Source organism: Bubalus kerabau, chromosome 13 (assembly GCF_029407905.1).
Source record: "Bubalus kerabau isolate K-KA32 ecotype Philippines breed swamp buffalo chromosome 13, PCC_UOA_SB_1v2, whole genome shotgun sequence".
NCBI classification, from domain to species: Eukaryota; Metazoa; Chordata; class Mammalia; order Artiodactyla; family Bovidae; genus Bubalus; species Bubalus kerabau.
This window is the reverse complement of record NC_073636.1, coordinates 77,113,428-77,140,404: the sequence shown is the minus strand read 5'-3', so window position 1 is coordinate 77,140,404 and position 26,977 is coordinate 77,113,428.

Genomic DNA, 26,977 nt, shown 5'->3' with positions numbered 1-26,977 from the left:
TTGCCTGGAGAATCCCAGGGACGGGGGAGCCTGGTGGGCTGCTCTCTCTGGGGTCGCACAGAGTCGGACACGACTGAAACGACTTAGCAGCAGCAGCAGATTTCCTAGAAGAGATAATCAGACTGAGAAGCTCCATAGAACTTGGTCTAAAATCCTCCCTCAGAGTGCTTCACAGGAAGATACCTCTGGTACCCTGGGCACAGATTCCATGGCTACCATTACTCAAAGCCCTAATATAAGCTCTTCCCACTCTGGGCCATCCCCAGAATTGTCTTCACAAGGTTCCCATGTCTTAAGGTGACATGACTCCAATTCAAAATGTACATAAATCAATGCAGAAGACGAGTGCATCTGCATTGCCCTCACCCTGGCTGCAAGGGGGTCTAGATAGCCATGTAATTGGAGTCACAGTGAGAGGCAGCAATTTATAAGGGGTAAAGTTTGTCAAACACAGGAAAGTTGCTCACAGGTTCTATGTGTCAGAACAAAGTACAAATACCCACTAAATTCCAGGCAGGTGGCCATGGCTGAGCCATTTTCCCCTTTAAGTGGCCGGTTCTTACCAAGCCAGAAGGTTGCAATAAATCATCCTCTGGTTATCTATCTCCTCCGCGGTGACAGACTGTGCTGTAACCACTTCCCCCAAAGCCCTTTGTCTCTGTAGCCTCTTTTCTTTGCAGTAACAAGGAGAAAGTCAAATTGTTGTCAGCATAGCTCTGATCACTCCTTAGGCTTGTTCAGCTGGAAGCCAACCTCAGGGTCAATGTGGTTTTGCTTGAAAGAGTTTTATATGCTGAGCATCAGGCATAGACACAGCCTGGGATCATGGGGTCCACCCCGGTTCGTACATATAAAAGGGGAAAAACAGGCAGAGAAAGAGCTGCCCTAGTGTCTACATGAAACTTTCTATCCCTTCCTTTCTTCCTTCTGTAACAAATCATTTCTGAGTGTCTGTCATGTGCCCAGCACCTTGCTAGAAACTGGACATACGCTGCTGAGGGAAAAAATAGCATGGTCCCTATTTGGGACATATCATTTGAGGTAGAGGTGGGGAGGGCAGATATTAACCAAGCAGCCATGCAAACAAGCATAACCTGTCTGCTTACATTTAAGCTAAGACAAGCATACCCTTTTAAAGTCAGGAAAATCATGTTACTCGCCTGCTTCGAGGAGCCTTCTGACATCTACCTATGTAAGGAGAGGCTAGGGGAGTGTGGAATCTTGATTTTCGTAATTCCAACACATCATCTGCTTTACTCTGCCAGTGCTGGGCTTTTCGCTTCCCAGATGGCTCAATGGTAAAGAACCCACCTCACAGAGCAGAAGACTCAAGAGACATAGGTTTGATCCCTGACTCAGGAAGATCCCCTAGAGGAGGAAATGGCAGCCCACTCCAGTATCCTTGCCTGGGAAATCTCATGGACAGAAGAGCCTGGCAAGCTGCAGTCTGTGGGTCTCCAAGAGTCAGACGCGACTCAGCTAGGAAGCACATGCACTGGGCTTTTCAGCTTCAACGTGTGCAGTAAGCAGGCTGCAAGTAGGTCCAGGCCCCTTCTCTTACCAGCTCAGTGACAAATAGCAGAACACTTCACCATTCTGGGCCTCAGTCTCCTCATCTGCGAAATGGGGCTGAAACCATCCTCCCCACCAGGGGCTATTAAACGAGATGACACCTATGGGTGCCGAGAGCTGGGCCTGGCACACAGTAGGTGCTCGACACCTGCTGGCTGATGTAATGATTGCCCCAAGCCTAAGCAGACCCCTCCTGACTCCCCTGCTGCCCTCCTTGAAGGAGGGTCACGCTGGTGTCACTGTTTCACAGCATCCTGGCTCCAAGGGCCCTGTGAACCATCACAGCTAGAGACTTGCCAGCCCTGGTCTCACTGCTTTGGGCTGACGTGACCCAGCATCACGGGATTTTATTCTTTCCTGTGCCTGTTCCTTTCCTGTGAGGATCAACAGTAAGATAACAGCTGCACCTGGATCTTGTGTTTTCCCGATTTTAATAACACACAGGATATTGGGTGGCTTAGGGACGCGGCATCAGAGGGCAAGCTGTCACCGTGTGGACAGACCAGGTGGAAGACAGAGGGTCAAAGACAGGAAGGAGAAGGACCCTCTGGGATGGGAACAGGATAACTTGATAGGCTCCAAGGGCCCAAATTAAATTAAATTCTGCGAGTGCTTTCTCCTTGTCAGCAGTTCCCACTAAGAGGAGGCACGGGCACCTCCCAGCAGTGATTTGGAAACAAAGGATTCGGCCCCTTGTTTTCCCTTTGGGGACAGAGCGTCTCCCCATGGGGGCTGCAAGCCTGACCCGGCCCCACCGCCTCCCAGCCTGACTCTGCGGCTGTTCCCTGAGACGCACCCAGGAGACGTCCCCTCCCCAGGCTCTGTCCTCGCTGCCCCCGCGGCCCCATCTCCACATGCCAGCCTTTGCCTCCACTCCAGGCCTCAGCCATCACAATGGGTCAGAGGGACACAGTGTCTTCAGGGCCTCACCCTACTGCCCCTACCCTCTGCTGGTCCACCAATCTGTTGTCTTTCCTCGAAGCCCTGTCACCAGCTGGAAAGGTCTTTACTCATCTGTTCACCATATTTGGGGTGAATATGCTGTAAGTTCATGAAAGCAGGGACCTTTCCTGTTCACCTCTCTCCCAGATAACTAACCTGTGCCAGGGACATAATGCAAGTGCTCAGCAGATCTTTGTTGGTGACTGAGTGAACGAATGAATGACCTGATCACTGTCTAAAGAGGTTTGGTCTTTCCTTACCAAGTGAATCAGGCAAAAATCCACAGCCTGTGTGTTCAGTGATCAACTGGTGACACCCTGAACATAAATCAGATCTTTGGCTCTTGCCTCCTTTCCATGCCTGCCTACCTTCCTGACTAGACTGAGAGCTCCATAAGGACTGGGGTTTACTTTGTGCTTCTCTGCATCCTCCCCAATGCCTTGCACCTAGCCAGCTCTTAAAAGATGCCTCAGGATTGGACTGAACTGGGTTGGAGAGGAACATGGGAAGTTGAGGCATCATTTAAAAAGCCTGATCACTTTCCCAGACGTCATACTGTTTCATCAGTAGCGGCTCTTTGGTCTCCATAGACATGGCATGGACTCTTTCCTCCGCCCAAATGCTGTTCCATCTCAGCCCTGCTTCTGGTGAATTCCTCCTCATCCACCAGCATTTGTCAGTTCTTCCATGATGCCTTCTCTGATTTCTCCCTCCTTGTTCTTCGGCCCAAAAATTCATCCCTCCACCTCCGTCATCGCACACATCCCGGTTTACTGCAATTTTCATTGTCATGTCCGCCTCCACCACTTCAGGACTCAGTATATTGTGAGTCCATGAGTCCTTTAAAATTAATTCTGATCGTCTATTCATGTTTTTTTTGGGGGGGCAGGGAGCTTCCCAGGTGGTGCAGTGGTAAAGAATCTGCCCACCGATACAGAAGGCGCATGAGACACAGGTTCGATTCCTAGGTCAGAAAGAGCCCCTGGAGTAGGAAATGGCAACCCTTTCCAGTATTCCTGCCTGGAAAATTCCACGGACAGAGGAGCCTGGCAGTCCATGGGGTTGCAAAGAGTCAGACATGACTGAGCACGCACGCACACACACCCACATTCATTTTTTAGTGCCTAACTCAGTCTCTGTCAAATGGTAAACCCCTCCCCGACAAAAATTGCTTTTTTTAAAAAACAAATAATCAAAGTAACCATAAGATGTGGTAGGAGGACATCTAAGAACTAGACAGAGAGATACGTGTAACATGTTTAATCCCCACATCCCTTCTGGAAGATGGCAGCTCCATGAAGCAGGGCTTCTGCTGTCTTCCCTCATCTGGTCCCCTGGCTCAGTGTAAAACCTCATACCCAGAGGCTGAACAAGCATGTGTGGGCTGCACGAAGGCAATGAGGTTGCTGGGGAAAGAGGGACCGACTCGGACGACCATCCCAAAAGACTCAAAGAGGATATGAATCTAAGGCTGGTGATTTAAAGAAAAAAGTGGACTCGTGTTAAAATAAACACTAGTTGAGGACCACGTGCCAAGGTCTATCCTACGCGCTGGATACAGCAGTGAACAAAACAAAATTCCTGCTCTTTGGACCTGACCCACGGGTGGAAAGAATGACAAGAACCAATAAAAAAAAAGAAATAGAAATGCAGTATAATGGCAAGAAGTGAAAAATGTTATGGGGGAAATAAAGTGGAATAAGAAGATGGAGAGGGATGGAGACATTGTTTTTCGATGGGTGGCAGGTCTCACAAGGGAGAGGATGTTAGAGAAGAGACCCAAATGAATGAGGAGGCAGGGCGTGTGGTTGAGGGGTGAGAAGGAGTGGGGAGGGGAAGCAGATGAAGCACGAGAGGTGTGTCAGGGGCAGAGACAGGTGCACATACACAATATATGGGAATTAATGCCTCGGTCACACACTCTTCTGCATTCAGATTACACTTTGGGTTATGTTTTGGTATTTTTTAGTGTTTGAGTCTTTGACAGCAATTATTACTATTCTAGTATCATAAAGCCCTCCGGAAAAGTGCTTTAGAGAGACACTATTCTCTGTATTGGGAGTAGGTCCCATGTTAATGAGGGCCTAAAGATTTTTAAGGAGATCTCACCCTGACCTCCTGATCTGTTGGCACGACCCTAATTCATCAGGGTGGCGCTAGTGGTAAAGAACCCGCCTGGCAATGCAGGAGGCATAAGAGACCTAGGTTCGATCCCCCGCTCGGGAAGATCCCCTGGAAGAGGGCATGGCAACCCACTCCAGTATTCTTGCCTGGAGAATCCCACAGACAGAAGAGGCCGAGGGGCTATGGTCCATAGGGTCAACAAAGAGTTGGACATGACTAAAGCGAATTAGCATGCATGCATGCAAGTTGTCAGGATGCTGATTTTAAAGAGCAGAGCACAGAAGTGTCCATGCTGGGGACACAGTCCAGAAGTGTCTATCCTGGATGAGCCTTCCCCTGTCCACTCTTCGCCTTGGGTGATGATTTTCTGCCTCTTCCTCTTAAAAGGGCCAGGGCTATAAAAATGAGCACTGAGAACATCAAAGGGAGGGTTCCTTCCAGTCCAAGTAACCCGACCAGATTACCTGGAAAATAGGAGACTCTCCTTCTCCCCTGCGGTCCAGGTGGAAGGAATCAGGGTTACAAAGGGGCCCGCAGAAGCACACCAGTAAGACCGTGGTCTTTTCTGCTTCTGAGCTTACTCCGTCAGGCCCTGGTAGGTTTGGTTTTGTTTGAGGTTTAACAGGATTTCAGACTTTGGGGGTGGTCTCTTTGGATTTTCTCCTTCTTTTTCCTTTTGATGCTTAAAAATACCCCATGACACCAAAGAAACAACCGTGGCTGAGAAGATTGGAATTACACAGGATGTAATTCTCTTACACATAAACGGTGGCTCATCTCGGGGGTTGTGATTTTCTTCACATAAGAAGCAAAAAGCTGAGGGTTTTGGTTAAATAAAAATGGCTCTGAATATAATGTGATCTCAAGGACACCACCTTGAGGTTGGGGTTTCAGATCCTAAATGCCCAAAGTGGGACATTTGTAAAGTGGGGGCCACGTAGTGTTCAGACAACTAACACACCACAAGGCCGCAAGGGAGAGGTAAGAGAAAACGGGTTAAGACTCTTTAGGTTTGTGTGTGTGTGTGTGTGTGTGTGTGTGTGTGTGTGGATGCAGTAACTCACAATGCATATAGTATGAGGAGTTTGAAAGTTAAGAAGTTAATCTTTGGTTGCACAATGATTGGGATTGTTAAAGAATAATTTTTTTTAAAAAAGGTAAAATCATAAATGTCCTACATGAAGTGAATATGTCAGAGTTTTCATTTAACTCAGGTAAAAGGGAACCAGAAATGTTTTAAAACCAGTTCAAAGGAAAAGCCAAAATGTAGACACGTTTCTAGGCTACCGTTACGAACGCTGAAATGAAGTTGATGAATGGATGCAAAGCTGGCTTCTTCCATAATAGGGGAAGGGAGTCTGTAAACCCCCACTGGACATAATGTGTGTTTCTATGGAATTGTTTGCATTATTATCAGTTTGCTATAGGTTAACTTGTATCTTTACAGGATCATAAAACAGCCTAGTCAAAGCCAATGGAAGGCAAAAACAATATGGGCTGATGAGGTAGTCAAGAGAATCTCTAAATTTCAAAATCTTTTCCAATTTCTTCTTACAGAGGACACTGACATTTAATGAACAGGAGTCCAGGGATGCTTCAAGTCCTGACACAGGCAAGACAGTCCCACAGTGTCCCCCATGACTTTTAAATGTCCCTCTGGATATTTCTGCAAGTAAAAGTTCTGCAAATAATTATATGCAGCTCAAACCCAGCTCCATAGGACACAAAGTGTTGTTGCCTCTGTTAACATACACTGAACAGTTTCGACTCCAGTGTCCACCCCACATCTGTTGTTTCATTTCCCTTCTTGTACAATTTGGCTTCTGATCATCTCATTGATTTTAAACCCAGACTTACTCTTCAACAGCAGAAACAAACATCCCACTGATTCTTTAAATCTCGTAGGGTAGCTGTTCCTAAGCACATATTTATTATCCTTGAATTTTGTGTAATTCTATTATTTTGTTATTTTTACTCTAAGCAATATTTACAAGTTAGTTTTCTTTTATTTCTCCTTGATGTTACAGCTAGGACAATATTCTGATTGTTTTTAAGTATGTGTGTGTTATTCATCAATTTCATTTCAGGAGTATAAGGCAGCATGGATGTGGGCTCAGTCACTAAGACGTGTCCATCTCTTTGAGACCCCATAGACAGCAGTCCACCAGGCTCCTCTGTCCATGGGCTTATCCTGGCAAGAATACTAGTGTGGGTTGCCATTACCTTCTCCAGGGGATCTTCCAACTCAGGGATCAAACCTGCATCTCCTGTGACTCCTGCTTGACAGGCAGATTCTTTACCACTGAACCACCTGGGAAGCCCCATGTAAAGCAACATTAGACAATATTGGTCATAAAAGGGGGTTACTGAGTTAGTTGGTTGGGTTGAGAACCACTGTTTTCCAGGGAATACTGCCATGGGATTTCCCTTTCTGAGATAGCAATTCTCTACAGGGGAACAAAGCCTTCCCCACTGTATAGAGTCTAGAGAACCAGCCCGTCGGGGAGGGATAGGCACTGATCCCTGGACAATCTGCCGTCTCTTCTCAGAAGCCATGTTTGGAAACCAAGTCTCAAGCAGTGTAACCACAACATCCAAAGCACTTGAAACAGGCTTACCCTGGCAATGAGAGTCGGTTCCTATTTTCTTGGGCTCCAAAATCACTACAGATAGTGACTGCAGCCATGAAATTAGAAGACGCTTGCTCCTTGGAAGAAAACCTGTGACCAAACTAGACAGCATATTAAAAAGCAGAGACATTACTTTGCCAGCAAAGGTCCATGTAGCCAAAGCTATGGTTTTTCCAGCATCATGTGTGGATTTGAGAGCTGGACCATAAAGAAGGCTGAGCGCCAAAGAATTGGTGCTTTTGGACTATGGTCTTGGAGAAGACTCTCAAGAGTCCCTGGAACAGCAAGGAGATCAAACCAGTCAATCCTAAAGGAAACCAATCCTGAATATACACTAGAAGGACTGATGTTGAAGCTGAAACTCCAATACTTCGGCCACCTGATGCAAATGACTGACTCATTTGAAAAGACCCTGATGCTGGGAAAGATTGAGGGCAGGAGGAGAAGGGGACAACAGAGGATGAAATGGTTGGATGGCATCACCGACTCGATGGACATGAGTTTGAGTAGACTCCGGGAGTCGGTGATGGACAGGGAGGCCTGGCGTGCTGCAGTCATGGGGTCACAAAGGCTGATGACAGCACCCTTCAGGGGGCACACATAACCTGTGGATGTCGGGGTGGCTTCATTCCCATTGTAATTCTCCTGTGAGATGCCCCCAACTTGTCCCTCCCAGGAATGAGCATCTCTGTCAAGCCTCTCCTGGGACAGAGTCACCAAGTCCTGGTCACTTAGATGAGTAATGTCCTTGGTTTGGGACTGAGTTGTTCACTTCTATGTGTTTGATCTCCATCTCCTCCAAACTGGACTCAAAATTTCCAAGCTGAACTTGAATGAGTGGAGTTTTTGGTTTCTCAACCAAATTTTGACCGGGGGTTCATGCGCAGAGAGAGGAAAGAGACCCTTTAAATGTTAGTAAATTAAATTGTACATGATTTTTCAAATTACCAAAAGTACAACTGTGCTTGGTGCCACCTCCTGACTTTCAATCTGCATCCAGGATCAACCACTTTTGATGGTTTCTGAACTTCGATACTTCTGAAAGCAAGACATCTCATTAACAATTCGGCCCTTATCCGCATTGTCCCATGCATCAGCAGTAGGTCCCTTTTTATGCCTGAGTCATATTTCATTGCAGGAATATTCTGTCCTTTGCTTATTCACTGACCTGTTAATGGACACTTGGGGTGTTCCCCTTGGGGGCTGTTATGAATGCAGCTGCCATGATCATTCTTGTTCACATCTTTTTGTGCTTTCATTTCTCTCGTATCAGACGTGGGAGTGGAATTACTGGGTCAGGGAACAGATGTATGTGTAATTTTTTTAAACTTCCAAAGAGCTCGTCAAAGGGGTTGCACCATTTTACACTCCTGCCATCGATGCCTGAGAGCGCCTTCTGCTTCACATCCTCATTTCGTCAGCCTTAGACATTGGTTGCCAGCCTCCTGCTCAACACCTGAAGGACTGAGCACTCAGTACCCCCACCCCACCAGCAGCAGCAGAGTTTTCCTCTTCTTCTGTAGAAGTAGGAAAGATGGAGTTTGAGAGGAAACTGCATGGATTTGAAGCTCAGCTCTACCCCTTACTAGCTATGGGCACTTGGATAAGTTATTGCATTTCTTTGTGTCTCTGTTTCTGCTATGAAATGGGATAATAAGAATACCTATCCCATAGCATTATTGAGAGCACCGATTTCAAGAACGTCTTATACTCAATAAACAATACATGTGAGCTATTGTTATCCTGTTGGGGCTTATCCTTTTCATTTTTAGCAATACTTGAACATCTTTATTTCTTTGTCCAGCTGGGAAAAGTGTCTCATGACTCCTCACTTTGTAAGACAGTGCTTGTAGAAAATACATAAATGCCTTCTATTTGCCGAGCAGTGTTTGGGAAGCATCATATACAAGCTGAGTCGATGATGCTGGCATCCTCAACTCAATGGACATGAGTCTGAGCTAACTCTGAGAGATGGTGAAGGACAGGGAAGCCTGATGTGTTGCAGTCCATGGGGTTGCAAAGAGTCAGACACGACTGAGCAACAGCAATATAAAATTTATCACAATCTTCACATCAAATTTCTGAATCAGGTATTATTAACTATGCTTAGGTTAGAGATGGGTAAACTGAGGAGCAGAGAAATAAGATAATCCACCAAAGGTCCACAGCCCAGAGGTGGCAGAGTCGGGATTAGGACACGAGCATGTGGGTACCAGGTCCATACGCCACTGACCCCCTCACCCTGCTCTTCCCACAGCCTCTCATTGCCCTCATGCACTCCCCAGAGCTTTGGCATCCATCCTTGTCTCAGAACACGAGGCACATGCTGTAAACATTTAAGGGAAACTGAGATTATTTTGGAATTTAAGACACCATCCAGAGGGAGGAAGGGGTATTTGAAGGTGTTCTCCCTGGTTTGTTCAAACAGTTGTTCTTCGACCCTGGTTTTTGACACAGAGTTCCTAAATCCCTTGGAATTTCCTGATTCCAAGGTGATACGAGTGTCTTTTGTTCTAACAAGGTGACTCTTGGTGGCTCCTACAAAGCTCCTGAAGGGGACCTGGTTACCAGAAAGATCAAGTATGATTAGACGTTTGGAACTTTCAGCATCATCCACCCCCTCGGGGAAAAGAAGAAAGACTGGAGATGGAGTCTCCAGTGATAACATTTGGTCACAGCTGCATAATGAGGCCTCCATAAAAACCCCTCAATGGTGGGGTCCAGAGAGCTTCAGGGTCAGTGAACACATCCATACACAGGAAGGGTAGTGTACCCCAACCCCACAACTCCACAACTCCACAGGGACAAACTCCTGCACTCAGGACTTCTGCATTTCTAAACCTCCCTTCATTTATCTCTTCATCTGACTGTTCATCTGTGTCCTTTAGTATGCCCTTTATGTGTGTGCAAGCTCCCTCAGTCGTGTCTGACTCTTTGCAACCCCACGGATTGCAGCCAGACTGTAGCCAGGCTCCTCTGTCCATGGGATTCTTCAGGCAAGAATACTGGAGTGGGTTGCCCATCTCCTCCTCCAGGGGATCTTCCCAACCCAGGGATCGAACTTCGTCTCTTGCATCTCCTGCAATGGCAGGCAGTTTCTTTAGCCATTAGCATCACCAGGGAAGCCCAGTGTATCCTTTATAATAAACCAGCAAACAAAAGTAAGAATCCCCCTGAATTCTGTAAGCTATGCTAGCCAATTATCAAACCTGAGGAAAAGATTGTAGGTAGGAGCCCCAAATTAGAGCCTTTTGGCCAGAAGTACAGGTGACAGTCTGGGACTTGGCGACTGACACCTCAAGTGGGGGCAGTCATGGGCCTGAGTCCTTAACCTGTGGGTTCTGATCTTTATGCCAGACAGATGGTATCAGAACTGAACTGAATTGTACAACAATCTGCTGGTGTCGAAACACTGGTCAGTGTGGGGAAAAGAAAGCACACATCTGGTTACAGAAGCATCTGTGTGAGTAGTGAGTGGGGCGGGGGGAACAGAACTTTCCTTCAGTTCTTCCTAGACAGTAGTGGACATTGTGGACACCCACCAGCAAGTACAACCCAGACTCACAAGACAAGTGCCTTGATCCCAGGAACCCCGGGTTCCCCTGCCAACCCATGGGATGCAGAGAAGCCAGCCCCACTCCACCCCAGCTAGAGTGCTGGTCTAAGGGTGACCCCACCCATTTCCCTTGACCATACCTTGGTCAGGAGCAGACCTGTCATACAATTGGGGGCAGGAAAAGCAAGATGCTGGTACTTTCTAGGAAAGGTCCTGCTTGATCTTCTGAGAAACTTTCAAAGCTTTTTTTGACCTGATTTCTGGACACCAAAGGCCTCCCGTACCCAGGAGGATTTCCAGCCTCAGGCTGAAGTCAACCCCAAGGACAGTGAAGAAAAGGAAAGGATCTGATCTTTTAAGACATCATCAGGATGTCCCTGGTGGTCCAGTGGTGAAGAATTTGCCTCCCAATGCAGGGGACATGGGTTCGATCCCTAGTCTGGGAAGATCCCACATGCCATAGAACAACTCAGCCCACATACAACTACTGAGCCCCTGCTCCCCAGAGCTTATACTCTGCAACAGGAGAAGCCACTGAGACTAGAGAGTGTCACTGCATAGCAACGAAGACCCAGCACAACCAAAAATAAATTAAAGTTTTTTTATTATAAAAAGACATCGTCAGGGGCTGATTAACCTTTCGACTGATGGGAAACACCATATTTTGTGATTGTTTAAGCCAGTTTGAGTGTGAGTTTCTGTTATTAATTTCAAAGGCATCCTAATCTACAGTTGATTTACAGTGTGTGAAGAGCTCTGGGCTCTTACTTTATCTCAATTTTTCCACATGTGTGCTAAGTCGCTTCAGTAGTCCAATTCTTTGCGACCCTATGGACTGTAGCCCACCAGGCTCCTCTGTCCATGGGATTTTCCAGGCAAGAACGCTGGAGTGGGTTGCCATTTCCTTCTCCAGGGGAGCTTCCTGACCCAGGGGTCAAACCTGTGTCTCTTACATCTCCTGCATTGGCATTGGCAGGCAGGTTCTTTACCAAAGAGTGTGCAAAGTTTAAACCAGGTTTGGGAGACGCCAGACACTTACCATCCCTAAGAAGGCTGTGAAAGAGAGAATTTTCCATTTGAAAGGGGACTGATTTCCTAATAACTGATGTTGGGCTTTATTTAGAAAATATAACATGCCCAAAAGTTAATAAAACAGTCCATGAAAGCAGTTCTTTGCAGGAAACCACCCTCAGCAAGAAGCATTTGTCACTTTAACAAAACTATATTGTCACCAACTTTTAGGAGAAGAGGGCGGCAGAGGATGAGATGGTTAGATAGCATCACCAACACATGAGTTTGAGCAAACTTGAGGAGATAGTGAAGGGCAGGGAAGCCTGGTGTGCTGCAGTTCACAGGTTTGAAAAGAGTTAGACATGACTTGGAGATTGAACAAAAACAGCAACAGCAAACTAACTTTTAAGCCAGGCTCTCCCATGCTCTACTCATCTCCAGCCCAAGCACACCTTCTGGATCCTTGAATCTCATGATACTTTGCCTAACTTGTAGGTTCTCTCCACAGATCAAAGCAGTAGAAATGAAGACTAGGTCATTAACACGTGAGCAGACCTCTTCCCTGGCCTCCCCTTCAATAATCTCCTGAACAAATTGTGTGAACAAGATAACATCCAGAGGAAGACCACGAGGAGCTGACAAGACTGCACGCAGTGGGGGATCAAAGCGACTCTGCCCCCACCTCAAGGACTGAGATTACTTTCTGTTTCTCTTTAAAAGCTTTCATGGCCGAGCAGAGCCTTCAGAGGTGGTTTTGGAGGGATGGGCTGGGGAGGGGGACTCTGATAGAGTCATCCATTGTCTCAGACCTGAAACCCAGACTCAGAAGTCCTTGTTGCCCTGGGAGATATTTTAAGGTTTAACACTTTTTAACCACACTCCTATTTTCTATACATTTTCCCAACATTTCTACTGAATGAAATCTGTCTGGATGAGTTTTTTTTTTTTTTTTTTTTCTTTAAAAAAAAAAACAACTTTTTATTTTGTATTGGGTTGTTGTTGTTCAGTCGCTAAGTTGTGTCTGACTCTGGCAACCCCATGGACTGCAGCACACCAGGCTTCCTTGTCCTTCACCATCTCCCAGAGTTTATTCAGACTCATATCCATTGAGTCAATGATGCCATCCAACCTGCTCATCCTCTGTCGTCCCCTTATCCTCCTGCCTTCAATCTTTCCCGGCATCAGGGTCTTTTCAAATGAGTCAGCTCTTCGCATCAGGTGGCCAAAGTATTGGAGCTTCAGCTTCAGCATCAATCTTTCCAATGAATATTCAGGGTTGATTTTCTTCAGGATTGACTGGTTTGATCTCCTTGCTGTCCCAGGGACTCTCCAGCACCATGGTTCTAAAGCATCAATTCTTCAGGGCTCAGCCTTCTTTATGGCCCAACTCTCACATTCATACATGACTACTGGAAAAACCATAGCTTTGACTATACAGATAGTTTCAGGGGAACAGTGAAGGGTCTCAGCCATACATATCCATGTATACATTCTCCCCCAAACTCCCCTCCCATCCAGGCTGCCACATAACATTGAGCAAAATTCCAACAGTAGATCCTTGTTGGTTATCCATTTTAAATGTAGCGGTGTGTACGTATCCATCCCAAACTCCCTAACTGCCCCTTCCCCGCATTCCATCTCCACCCCACCTCAGCCCCTAGCATTCTCTAAGTCCATGAGTCCCTTTCTGATTTGTAAGTTCATTTGTATCATTTCTTTTTAGATTCCTCCTTTAAGGGATGTCATATGATATTTCTCCTTCTCTATCTGACTTACTTCACTCAGGATGACAGTCTCTAGGTCTGGATAGGTTTTTTCCTTGACAGAATGGAGTTCCGTGAGAATGCGGGTCTGGTAGGTTCTCCCTGCCACCCTCCACCCGCCTGCACTCGGCACTAGACTTGCTCCTAGGAAGGAGAGAGGCTGCGTTCAATATAAATGCAAAGCGCTCCAGACACTCAGGATTATCTGTGCTTTGCATGAATCATGACAGCAGCTTGCAAGTGGGCAGGACTTGGCAGAGCGGCCCCGTCACAAATCCACCAACACGCTCCTCGGAAGCGCCTGTGAAATCTGCCTTCAGTCGCTAATTTCACACTCCAGGGACAGAGCCGCAAGCAGCTCCGGGCACAGAATTCCCATTTTTCACAACAGTTTCCTTACCCTCAGACCTCCTTGGATGGCATCTCCTCCACCTTTTAAAAAACTTAAATGCTCGATTTTTTTTTTCAGGTCAAATTTCGGGGGGGGGTTGTTTCGTTTTTTGGGGTTTTTTTGCTTCGTTGTCTGTCTCTTTAGTGCCTTGACTTTGCTAACAGCAGAGATTTTATTTTGGCTTCAGATCTTTTGTGAAGCTCTCTCTGGCTGGGTTGCATTTTTGAAAAATCAAAATGAATCGCTCGCATATTCTGCATTTATTATTCCCTCTCCTGCAGCTTTCTAAATAATGTACGAACTGTAGATGCTTCTGTGATGAACGTGAATGCATTTGAAATGCACTGTTAAGATATGCCTTTCACCTCCGTTCAGATCAGAAAATTAGTTTTCTTCCTGGGTTTCTGCAGACCTGAGAAGCACTCCTCACTTCTGAAATGTGTCAGAAGATACAGGGAGGGTCCTTTGGGCCCAAGGAAGTGAGGATCCTGAGCTGACTGCAAGAATTTTGGTGGTTAGATTTATAAACCCTAAAAGATTTGCAATTGGGATTAAGGTTGGATTATTTTGATTGTTCTTGTTGTCAATGAACTCTATTGAGCATTTGCATCAACTCAGACATAATATCTATTCAGCTCATAAAATATTGTGAAAATCTGGTTTGTTTTCTGGGAAAGAAATCACAGGTTTGTTTCTGATATAAATTGGATTCTGAAGCTTTTTTTGCTTGTTCGTTTAAGAAGCCATGGTTCTCATTCTAATACTTAAAAATAAGATTAGTTGAGCAACCAGGAAATTTAAGGCAGACATCTCAAATTTTAATTCCTAGTAAAACAACAGATCCGGTCTTTATTTTAAAATTTGGTGTTTTGTTCCTTAAGGATTTAGGGGACATCAATTTTTATTTCTTAATATTGCATTAAAATCATATTTATCTTGACTACCCCAGCTTTTGGTGCTTCACCTGCCTTACCTTCATCCCAGCCCTGAATTCATTTCAAGATCAAGGAAGCAGTGAGTGTAGGAGTTCCCAGCGAAGGACAGAAGTTTTGGGGTCTCAACCTTGCCCTCAGCAAAGATGGTGGCAAGTTGGGGCCTCCCCTAGAAAAAAGGAGATTTGAGTCTAAGGTGGGCCCAGGCTCGGGTCTCCTGCTCCTTCCTAAACAGCAGGGATCAGTGCCTCACCTGCCCACCTCTTGCATTTCCTGCCTTTTCTTTTCTTCTCTCTCTCTCTCTTCGTTCTCTTGACCTGAGACGGGACCAGCATTACACCACCAGCTTCATTCCAATTTAAGCCAACGGAGTGCCAGAACGTTCCATGGGTTAGGGTCTCTCAGTTGAAACATCAGCCAGGGGGAGAAAGGGAAGGATTTCCAGGCAAGACAGTCCTCCAAAATACCAAATATTTAGATATTTGGAAGAATCTACTTGCATCAGTGACTTTTTCCCCCATTTATTTCTGCAGACAATTGAAGGGCCTGTACACATTTGGGGCTGGTTATTATAGTGGCAAAACAGTCCTTTAATCACCCAACAGACATTACTTTTCTGTAACAGCTGCAGGGGAGCTTGACACCATGGAACCCTGGGGGTCTCGCATGCCTCAAAGTCAAGGCTGGAAGGGCAGTTCATCTCAGACTTAGCAGAGTGCCTTATGACCCTCCTGGAACACAAGAGGCTGGGAGGTTGTGGGAGGTGCCCCCAGGCCACTGCACCCCACTGCCTCCTTCTCTCCCTGGGAGGCTGTCTTGGGCATTTTCTCGTCACCAGCAGGCTGAGGTCTGAGGCTCTCTCTCACCCCCTGAGAGTAGAGCTGCGGACTAGAACACTGCTCAGCTCAGTCTAGAACCGGCTTCTTGGCAACAGGTATCCCATCATTCATTGCCACCACCCAGCCCCTTTTATTAAATGTCCCCCTGCATCCTAGGGGTCAAGCTTTCCTTTGAGCTGAAAGCCCCTTGGAGACAAGCCGAAACACAGAAGGAATTAGCATAAAAGGATATTTACTGACCCACATAACTTACAGGCAATCGAAGGCAGTGATTCTTTTTTTTTTTTTTTTTTTTAAACTTTACAATATTGTATTAGTTTTGCCAAACATCGAAATGAATCTGCCACAGGTATACCCGTGCTCCCCATCCTGAACCCTCCTCCCTCCTCCCTCCCCATACCCTCCCTCTGGGTCGTCCCAGTGCACCAGCCCCAAGCATCCAGTATCGTGCATCGAACCTGGACTGGCAACTCGTTTCATACATGATATTATACATGTTTTAATGGAAGGCAGTGATTCTTAACACAGGTAATCTGCCCCCTGCTCCAGGGATACTTGGCAATGTATGGAGACATTTTTGGCTGTCACTGGAGGGAAAGGAAGCAGGGTGCTGTTGGCACCTGCTGTTAAACATCCTATAATGTACAGGAAAACCCCTCACAACAAGAAGTGTCTAACCCCAAACTGTCTACAGTTCTGAGGTTGAGAAAACCTGCTCTAAGAGGAATGGCTTCAGGTATGGCTGGAGCCAGGAGCTCAAGTCAAGTCTTTAAGACTCCATTTATCTCCAAGGTTTGGCTGTTTCCCTCTGTATTGACCTCACGCACAAGCAGGATCTCTCTGTTCTGTAGCCTGGTTCAGATTCTCACAGAAGCCAGTCCTGAGAAAAGAGAGGTGGTCTTTCCAGTAAATCAAACCAAGTCTGGCGTTGAAATTCACTTGCCATCAGGAGTCACTTTGACCTAAGGGAGCGGGGTGAGAGGGGAGAGGGAAAATGCAGCACTTGCCGAGGCTAACTGGAGGCCAGCGGGTCAACACTGGCACATGAATTGAAGAGAGGAGGGAGTGTTCGCCCAAAATAAAATCAGCGCAGTGCTACCAGAAGAACAAAGGTGATGGACACGCGCCGCCACATTTATGAATGAAAGGTGCAGAAGGAGAATCCAGGTAGAGAGTTAAACACACACTATGGAGAAAGAAACAGATGAAATGTGAGACAAGGAAAGAGTAGAAATATGAGTTAAATTGTGCTTTCCAGAAAATATGCCCAACTGAGGATTAGCAGGCATTTTCTTTCTTTTTTTTTTAAATTTGATTAGGAAAAGAATTATCAACATGTGTGACATGTGCATACCTTCCACACATTTCAACGAGCTCACATAAACTTGTGCAGGAGAAAATATTTTTGCAAAGTGTAATGCATGATACAAACAAAAGGGAATGTGGAAATTATTGCCCCAGATGCTGGAACTGTAAAACATGTATTTCCCTCGGGGTCCTGTTTCCATAGAGAAATCAAGTTCTATTTACTTGTTTTTTAAAGATGAAAGTATGGTGCCTACATTCCTTAACAATGAGAAAGAATGCATATGTTAAGGTATGATGATTAGTCAGCAGCCCCATTTGACTCAAAACACTCTGGTTCTTCAATCAAGAGGACGTATGTTAATAAATCTGCAATAGCCGGTGATCAACAGAGAAGTCACAACCACACAGACAACTTGCCGAAGCTGATGGAGATTTAAGGGAGAAGGTGAGCCCTCTTGGCAGGCCGGGATTGTCTCTGGTGCACCGGGCTGGGCTCAAAGGGGATAGAGACTTAAAAGGAAAAAACCCACCTCTGCCTTTGCAGTAATAACTCTGTTCTTCTTGCTGTTGGTAAAGTCTTTCCGTGTCCCCATCACCCACCACTCTCCCTGTTCCTTATGCCTCATACACACTGGCCTCATTTCTGGCCACTCGATTCTCCGGGCCTGTTCCCCCTTCTGGGCCTTCTCACTTGCTGTCCGCTCTGCCTGGCACACTGGAGACCACGACTGTAGCCTCTCTCCCGGAGTCCTGGTGGAATTAATGAGTTTCATACTTAAAAGGCTTGTAACGGTGGTGGCATAGAGCACCCAGGATATATTCGTGATTATTATCACTATCCATTCACCCAATGCGATTCCCAGGTGACCCAGCGGTAAAGAATCCCCCTGCCACAGGACGCAGGAGATGCTGGTTCAATCCTTGAGTCAGGAAGATCTCCTGGAGGAGAAAATGGTAACCCACTCCAGTATTCTTGCCTGGAAAACCCCATGGACAGAAGGGCCTGGTGGGCTGCAGTCCATGGTGCTGCAAAGAGTTGGATGTGACTGAGCGACTGAGCACGTATTCACCAAATAGTGACTAAACCTGTTAATGCTGCAATCGTGAATGAGGCAGGCACGGTCTCTGTCTTCAGGGACTTGACATCCTATTGGGGTAACAGATATGACAGTTACAGGTAGTCATCACTTCAGTCCATCACACCCAGAACCTGCCTTCACTAATCAAGGCCATGTTAATTGTTGCTACAAAAGACTGGCATGTCCTCCAAGCTGCATGTAGCTGAAACAATAAGGTGTTTGCTCAAGGTGTTTGCCAGGAACTTGGAGTCAGCCGCATCTAGTTCTAGCTGAGCTGGGGAAGCCTGGTCAGGATCCCTGACCCTCCAACTGGGCATGCGTGAGTGTCCCCTTGGTGACCTTTTGACATCAGAGAGCTGAAAACTCCGTCCTCAGATGGTGCTAAGTGCCTGTTCCTGAACACGTGTCCCGTGAAGAGATCCGTAGCTTACTTACGCCTGTGCAGAACTATAATGAGAACTATAAATTTTTCTTAATTCCAATCACCTTTTCCCAGGCTCCCCACACCTAGGACCTCCCAGCTCTATTATCCCACAAATGCCCTGAGCCCCAGCCTTTGGGGAGGTGGGTCTGACACTTGTTCTCCGATCTCCTTCCTTGGCGGCCTTATGAATAAACCCTTTCTTTGCTGCAAATCCCAGCACTTGCCAGGCATTCTGCAAATGAACCTTGTTTGGTAACACTATGAAGAGAAGAAGATGGGCGTGGTGGGCTGCACAGTAAAGAGGGGACGGAGACCTCTGCAGACGAGGGAGTCAAGGAAGGCTTCATGGAGGAGGTGTATTTTTAGCTGAGACCCGAAAAATGAGTAGGAGCTTGAAGTGCCAAGAACCAGGGAAGTAGCATCTCAGATGGGGACAGTACAGCAAAGCCCTGAGTGGGGAGGGGGCTTGAGTGTCCAAGAAAGAACGAGGCCTGTGTGACCCGAGTAGATAAAGCTTCCAGAGGCAGGGAGAGACCAGAGTGAATTTCAACATACATGTCAGAAGAGCAATTCGAGCAGCAGAAAACCAGGGTGTGATTTGCTCTCTTCAAGGCTTCCCTGGTGGCTCAGTGGTAAAGAGCCCACCTGCCAGTGCAGGAGAAGCAGGTCTAATCCCTGGGTCAAGAAGATTCCCTGGAGGAGGAAATGGCAACCCACTCCAGTATTCTTGCCTGGGAAATCCCATGGATAGAAGAGTCTGGTGGGCTACAGTCCGTGGGGTCACAAAAGAGTCAGACACGACTTGGCAACTAAGCCACCACCTTCTGGCTACTGAGTGCCCCCAGAGTAGAAATGGGGATACCAACGAGGCAGCCAAGAGGGAAGGGTAACTGGTGATGGGGAGAGGCTGGGAGATAAAGCAAAGTGAAGCCACACGAGGTGCCTTCCAGAGGCAGTGCCATGGAGATGGCTGAGTTGCTGGACTGGATGTGGAGAAAGAGGAGAAGGAGGGCGACCAAAGGGGCTGGCCAGAGCCACTGGGCGCATGATGTTCGATTGAGTGAGGACCCTTGGTAGCAAGCAGAAGGATGTTTTTCATCCCCGAGTTCCCAGGGAGATGCTCTCAGAAAGCCCTGAGCCCCAAGACATGTGTGCGGGGAGGCAGGACATACTCCTTGTGGCCGGGGAGCAATTGGGAAGGCCTCTGGGGTTTGATCGCAACAGGTTTACCCAAAGGAGCATGGCTCCCTCTCCCCACAGTAATTAAAGCCCCCAGCGAGTTCCATCCACCGGAACTGGGAGCTTGGAGCTGTTGGGTCTTTCGGCTCCTGCAGCCTCATCTGGCTGTTCCAGGACTAAAGTCTTCTCTACATGGTCCCCCACCCCGGGGACCAGCCTCTCTGTCTGTAAGGTTTATTGACTGAATATTTGGAAAGAAGGAAAGCTTACAGGGGATGAACACTCATCACGCTTTCCATTTCTAATCTGGTCTTGGTCAGAGTGTCTCAGCCGGGGACATTTTTGCACTTTGTACAGCGCAATTCATTGTAAGGGATTGTCCCGGGCACTGAAGGATCTTGATCTCTACCCCACATGTTGTAACAACTGAAAACTCCCAATTCATTTCCAATCACTGGGTTTGCATGCAAATCTAGCTCTTAAAATGTCTTAGAACGTCTGAGAAGGACAAGGGGGAACCACCCCACCCCCGTGGCACCATCTGACAAGCTTGGCAAACGGGTTAGTTCCGAGCTAGGCTGCCCGCAAATATTCCATTACTGATGGCTACACGTGCAAAGAAAGTGGATGTTACTTAGTGAGAGTGCAACCCTGCAAAACTAGGCAGTTATGACAAAATGTGAGAATTGGAAAAAAGGGACCCATCATCAAGCCCTACATAGTTCCGGGCCCTGGGGAGGCAGCCATGACCCCAGACCTGCCCTTGCAGACCTCGCCCTCAAGACAGGAGACAGACAATGAGCAAGAAGTCAAAGCAGCACTGGAGACAATTCCAGAGAACAAGATGTGCACTGGGAAGAAGTTTAACCAGCCAAAGTGATGGAGCAGCGGGCGGGGGGTGGACCTGAACAGGGACTCAGGGAAGGAGGAGGGGACACCAGACCTGAGTCCTGGAGGAGGAGAAGGAGTGGATTATGGAAGCGGTCAGGGATGGGGCCCCAGCAGAGACAGTCACAGCCCACCTGCCATCCCAGTGGGCCCAGTAGGACCCATGGAGACCCAGCCTCGACCTGCCCCCACACAAAGTCCCTGCACTTGCAGCCTGGTGGTCATCAGGAGCCCCCGGAATGAGTGATTAAGAGCATAGACTCTGGTGCCGGGCTGCCTGGGTCCAAATCCCAGCTCTGCCACTTCCTAGCTGGGTGAGATCTCTCTATGCCCATCTCCTTATCTGCAGGAGATTATCACGCACCCATCTCACAGGGCTGCTGTAAGGATGAAGTGGGTTCCCGCCCTCAGCACAGCGCCTGACCCCAAGTCCATGCTATCCACCATTACTGCTGGTAGGAAAGTCCAGCCTGTTCCACAGGATTCCAAAAAACCAATGTTAACAGACCAGGATGTCCAACATGATGGGCCAAGGGTGGACATGAAAGACAAACACAGTCGGCACCAGAACATCTGTTTCCCTAGAACCTGTGCCTACATTTTTATAGTGAAGAATTGAACAGCAGCCCGGCAACACTTCACAGAAAATTTATTACCCCTGTGCTTGCCCCGCCCCTATTCTCCCCATTTAACCTGTACTCTGCCACCTCCACCCAGCCCTACAGGGTCCCAAAACTGCAGATTACACACAGAGAGGGGGTGGGGGGTCCCCAGGGCTTCAGACACTGAGACGGGGCAAGGGGAAGCGGGCCGGGCACAGTGCCCCGCTGCATGTCCCGCACACCCGAGCCCCCTTTGTGCCCGTGCGCAGCCTCAGACGGCCGCTCCTCGCCCCTCGCCCCTCAGGATGGGGAGAGCCGGGACACTGCCTGTGTAAACGGTGCTTGAATCACTCCATCAGGCTCCCGGTGACACAGGAGAAGAAGATGCCGAGGCCTCCTCCCGCCCAGGACCATCTTCCATCAGGGGACAAGAAGCAGAAGAGGAGGTGCCGGCCGATCCCAGCAGCGGCCACAGTTTCCAGAGCATCTCCCCCCACAGATGAGCACTCTGCCCTCAGATGCGCCGGGGCGCCTGGAAGTAGCAGATAATAGACGCCCCTGAACTTGCAGAGTCCTGCCCAGATTTCGGTCTGAAGGAGTAATTTGCAAGAAATAATTTGCTGTATTGAGCAGCCGCCAGGAATCTTGGCTGATTGGTGTTCTCTCTTGGCCGCTGTTCTGGACTCTGGAGTCAGGGCTGGGGCTGGGGGCTCCCCCTTGGCCTCGAAATGGGGGCGGGGGGCCTCGTGGGCTGCAGGGAGCAACAGAGTGCACGGGCCAACTTAATGGATGTGTATGCAGCCCTGTAGGAGGCCACAGCTTAGCGTGTCCCCTCCTGATTAAAGCACAGGGGTCAGTTGTCCCCATCAGAGCCGACAAAAGAGGATCGCTTTGGTCCCAGGAAGCTTAGGGAGCTCCTCCAATGCCAAAACCTGGCCCCCGGTGATCTTAAAGTGACCCTTTCAGGAAGGGGAGACGTTTCCGTGGGGCCCGCAACCAGCCTCTGGGGAGAGGGCAGAAGGACAATGTCCTGAACCTGACCCTGCCCTGGCCTGGGGGGAAGGGCAGTGGTCTGCCTGGAGGCGGAGCTACAGAGGCAAATGCCCACAGGCCTGGGGGTCCTAGGACTCCCCCAGAGGCTGGGGGAGGGGCAGGGCCCATAGGATGACGTCTCCCCGGCACGGAGGCTGCGTGGAAACAGGCCCAGCCTCACCTGGCCTTCCAGCCGCAAGGGCAACCCCGGGAAAGCGGAGGTCGTGTCCACCCCAGGACTGTGGGCTGCCTCAGAACAGGGCCTGGCCCGGTGTTCCTGTAACCCTGGGCCCCACCCCTCCCCTGCAGAGATCCCCCCTCGGCCCCCAGGGGGATGGAGCAGACGTCCCTCCGAGAAGCATAGCTTGCTGGGCAGTGCCCCCTGAACACCACTCAGTCTTGGGGGAAAAGCCCTCATGTCACACCACCCAGCCCAGCACCAACATGCCCTGGTGCTCACGACTTTCCAGAATGATTTTCCGTGAGTCAGAGTTCACGCTGCGGACCAAAACCAGCCAGGAAGATGTCTAGTTCATCCCTCCTGTGTTTTTGGGAAAAAGTGAATCTACTCTCAACATACGAAAACCTTGAGATTTCCCTTGGGAATCTGATTCTCTTAAGGTCTCAGGAGAGGGGCCACATGGGCCCAGACCCTCCCCTGGCAGCATGTGGCGGCCCCAAGTCCAGGCCCCCAGACAGGCTCGTGCTCTGCAGCTTGCCCCAGTCCCCACCCCTCCCTCTCGCCCCCACATGGAGACCCGGGACCTGCCCCCCAGACCCCTGAGCTGCTCTGTCCACAGGCCCCTTGCTGGCTGTGTGTCCTGCAGTCTCCTCCCTCCCTGGGTATCCCCCTCCACGGGAAGCTGTAACAGCGCCCACCCTGCAGGGCGGGGGGATTGGCTGAGTCAATATCCGCGACCTGTTTGGAACGTGTCTGGCAAGTGGGATCCCTTCAGAAGTGCTGGCTGCTGGCTAATTGGGTCAAGCCCTCGTCACTCCTGTGTCACCTGCGGGACATCGGATTGAGACCTGCTGTAGACAGAGGAACCACACGTGGCCATTTCTCTCCAACTTTCTCCATCGCCACCACTTTCTCCCCAGCCCCACCTCCCACCCCGTCCCACACCCAGAGGGCGAGGACACAGACCTCGAGTCCCGCCACGTGGGTCCTGGGTTCTCCACCACCCTGATCCCCACTTGTACTGGCAACCTCTTTGGACTTGGTGGGATTTTCTCCCACATCTCATACCTGGATGTGAATCCCCTTACCAGCGATTTCAGGACCACAGGGGAGATCTGATCAGATTTGCAACAGTGTTCTTTCTTCTGACAGCCCACATTCTATCAGCAAGACACTCCAGAAGTCACCAGATGTAATATTAATACACCACGGTAAGGACTTTGAAAGCAATCAACCACCGTAATCCAATTACTACAGGCTGTATTTGTAATGCTATTTTGCCCTCAAACCCTCATCCTAACTGTGCACCAGACTCACCTCCCCTCACACACACACACACCTACACACACACACACACACACACACACCCCTACACACACACACACACACACCCCTACACACACAGATATCTACACACACAGACACCTACACACACACAGACCCCTACACACACACACACACCCCCCCTACACACACACACACACACACACACGTCAATTGTGCGCCCCGCTGCCTCACTTAACAGTGGGAGCTCTGACTAGTGAACAGCTGATCTGCATGAATTAACATGAGAGCTCCTGTAAGCCTGGAGCTTTTAAACTTGCAAACAGGTAGCTGGGTTGCCATGGAGAGCCATGGCCTGATGCCAGGGCTCACCCTCTGGACCCGTGGTCTCCTCTGATCGGCGGGGTCACACGGGCTCTGCGAGGAGGTAGAGGCAGGGCCTCACATCTTAATGACCTGACTTGCTGTGTCTGAGTGGCCAGTGTGTGGGGGTGAGAGAAGGCATGTATGTACGAGTGTGCGTGCATGTGTGTAAGTCTGCACACACGTGTGCCCAGGCCCCACACAAACGGAATGAAAACTGAATGGCCCCAAGGATCTGCTGGCTGCCTGTTCTGTTCTAACAGAGACCGAGAGCCCAGAGGGGTCCCTGCATGGACGGCTCATGCTTCTGAGTCAGGGCAGCTGCTGACCCAGTGCTGAGGAAGCTGCCCCGCCCCTGTCAAGACCCTCTCGTTCTGTCTCTCTCACGCACCCATCCCCTCCTCCCCCCCGTCTCCCCCGTTCCCCTCCGCCCACCCTCCTCCCCTCCCGCTGCCCTCCTCATTTTGTCCTGCAGACCCCCTCCCCTCCCCGTTCCATTATGGATGATGGGATGAGAACCGCGTCCTTGCCACCTGCCTTATAAAACCCTTGACACTGGTGTGTACCCACTTTTTTTGTCTTGTAAATCCACCTCAATTCAGGGAAGATATTCACATTCATACATATACATACGCCATACCCTCAGATGCAGACAGACCAGAAGCAAGGCCTCCACCCTATGGGCCAGTTTTGGTTTTGCCAGCAGCCGACCCTGAGACAAGGCTTCGAGTCCAAGAGTTTTATCTGGAGGGTGACCCCAAACAATACGGTAAGTGGGGCAGGGAGACTGGGAAGGATGGAGGCGATGCGTATTCTGCCCATTTCTCTAGGAATAGCCAAGGGCCTGTCTGCGCCAGAGGAGCCCGGCCCCAGAGCTCGGTCAGAAGGCGGGCTGAGGTTTTCAGGGCGGGGCGCATGCCCACCGCCAGCAAGTCACCTGCTTGGACGAACAGAGCCCAGCCCAGCAGCACAAACAGTCAGGGCAGCCGGCAGGGCGGGGCGTGGTCCCATCAGGCCAGGGCCCCCCACGGGCGTGAGCTCCCAGCACCTCTAGTTTCAGGGGCTCCCCCAGAGCCCAGCCTGGCTGCTGGGACCCTGAAGGGTGACACAAGGGCCACAGCAGGAAGCCAGGCAGGGGGCACCCAGTGGGTGCAGCAGGGGACTCAGGGACTTTCGGAAGAGGAGCCCACCCTGCTGAAAGGCTCTCTGGGGCTCACCCCTGCGCCACAGACCACCCCCATCCCAAACATCCTCATGACAGGTGAGGGGACCTCCCAGCCCTCGGAATGCCCCTACTGTGCACTGGGCTTACGCCGGGGTGCACGGGGGAACCGGGACCCGACTCCAGAGCGGCCAACAGAAGAGAAACACGAGCTGAAAACATGGCAGTGACATCTGACCTGACAGGTGCTGGGAAGAGCAGAAAGCAGGACGCGGGCTGCAGAGTAGTGACCACGGGCTGGGACCGCTTAGCCCGGGAGGGAAGGGCAGGATTCACCGCTGCACCAGCCCCGGTGCAGTCTCCATGGCCCATTCTTCACCACCTGCATCTCCCAGGCTTTACAGTCTCCTCCCAGATTCAACAGAGCCCAGATCCCCTGGGCCCCCGGGATGACTTACCTGTCATGTGACCCTAAGGCGGTGAGCATTGGTCAAGCACATTTTAATAACCGCAGTGAGGAACACATTCCCATGGTGCCCCCGCACACACACACACCCCTGTCCATGTGACAACAGAGGAGAAGTTTCCCCAGCAGCTGCCCTTCACTGCAGACCATGCCCTCTGCTGTCTCCGCATCTTGTCTACTCCGCCCCAGGGTGGACTTGAAGTGCAGGGCTCCACCCTCTGAACTGATTTCAAGACCCACTAATGCGTCACAACCTGCAGTTTGATCAATTCAGCACCGGACACATCTGGTTGTGGGTGTGTTGGGCCAGAAGCCATTTGTCCTATGGTGTGGGGGAGGGGGCGGGGAGTGTTCACCCTCTTTCTCCTTCTGCAGTCAGGGCCAGGGCAGGAGGGCTGTGCCCACTGGACCTGGAGAGGTCACCGCTCCAGGGTTTGCCCAGCAGCTGGCAAGGTGGGGCCTGGGGTTGTGGGCACAGACCAGAAGGCAGAACCCCGGCCTGCCCTGAGCCCACCAGGAGCAGCCCCCCAGACAGCGATGGGGGACGGGCCCCCAAGGGAGGCCTGAGCTGGGCCCGGCCACCTCTTCCCAAGAATACAGGACCCATCCTGACCTACACTCAGGACCAGGCTTGCAGGAGCAGGCAGACAACCCCTCGCCCAGAGGAGCAGGCAGCTACCCACTGTGACGTCCTCAGCAAGAGCTGCTCTGAGCCCGTCACACAGGTACCTTCAGCTGACTTTGCCATGGCAGGTGCCCCGGGCCCCACGTGTGTGCCCTCGCTTCCAGCCTGCAACGGCCCTCGGAGGTAGAGGCAGTGGCTTCTCTCCTGGCACGTGTGGGCAGCAGGTGTGACGATCGCAGACTGCTCCTGACATTCCTGAGCCCCTGCCAGCTGACCAGCTTGGTGCCAGGGGTGCGCTGCATCCTCACTACTCTGAATCTCCCCATCACGGGCCGGTTCTCTGCGGGACGACGTGTCTGCTGGGGGCAGGCCTGTCCCCCTTCCATCCCCCATGACGGTCCCTCCTCTCGTCCCTCTGAACAGACGCCATCTCTCTCTCTCCACCATTCCCACTCAGCTGACAGCGACAGCCTCCCTAACTGTGCTTGTGCCACGGCCTTTTGGTTTCTGACAGGCTAATTTACAGCCAGATTTCACCTGATTCCAGCTACAAGGGCAGGTTTTCCTTCTTGAGTGGTCTTGTGCTTGGAGGCCTTGGGACTGGGCTTCAGGCTTGGAGGATTG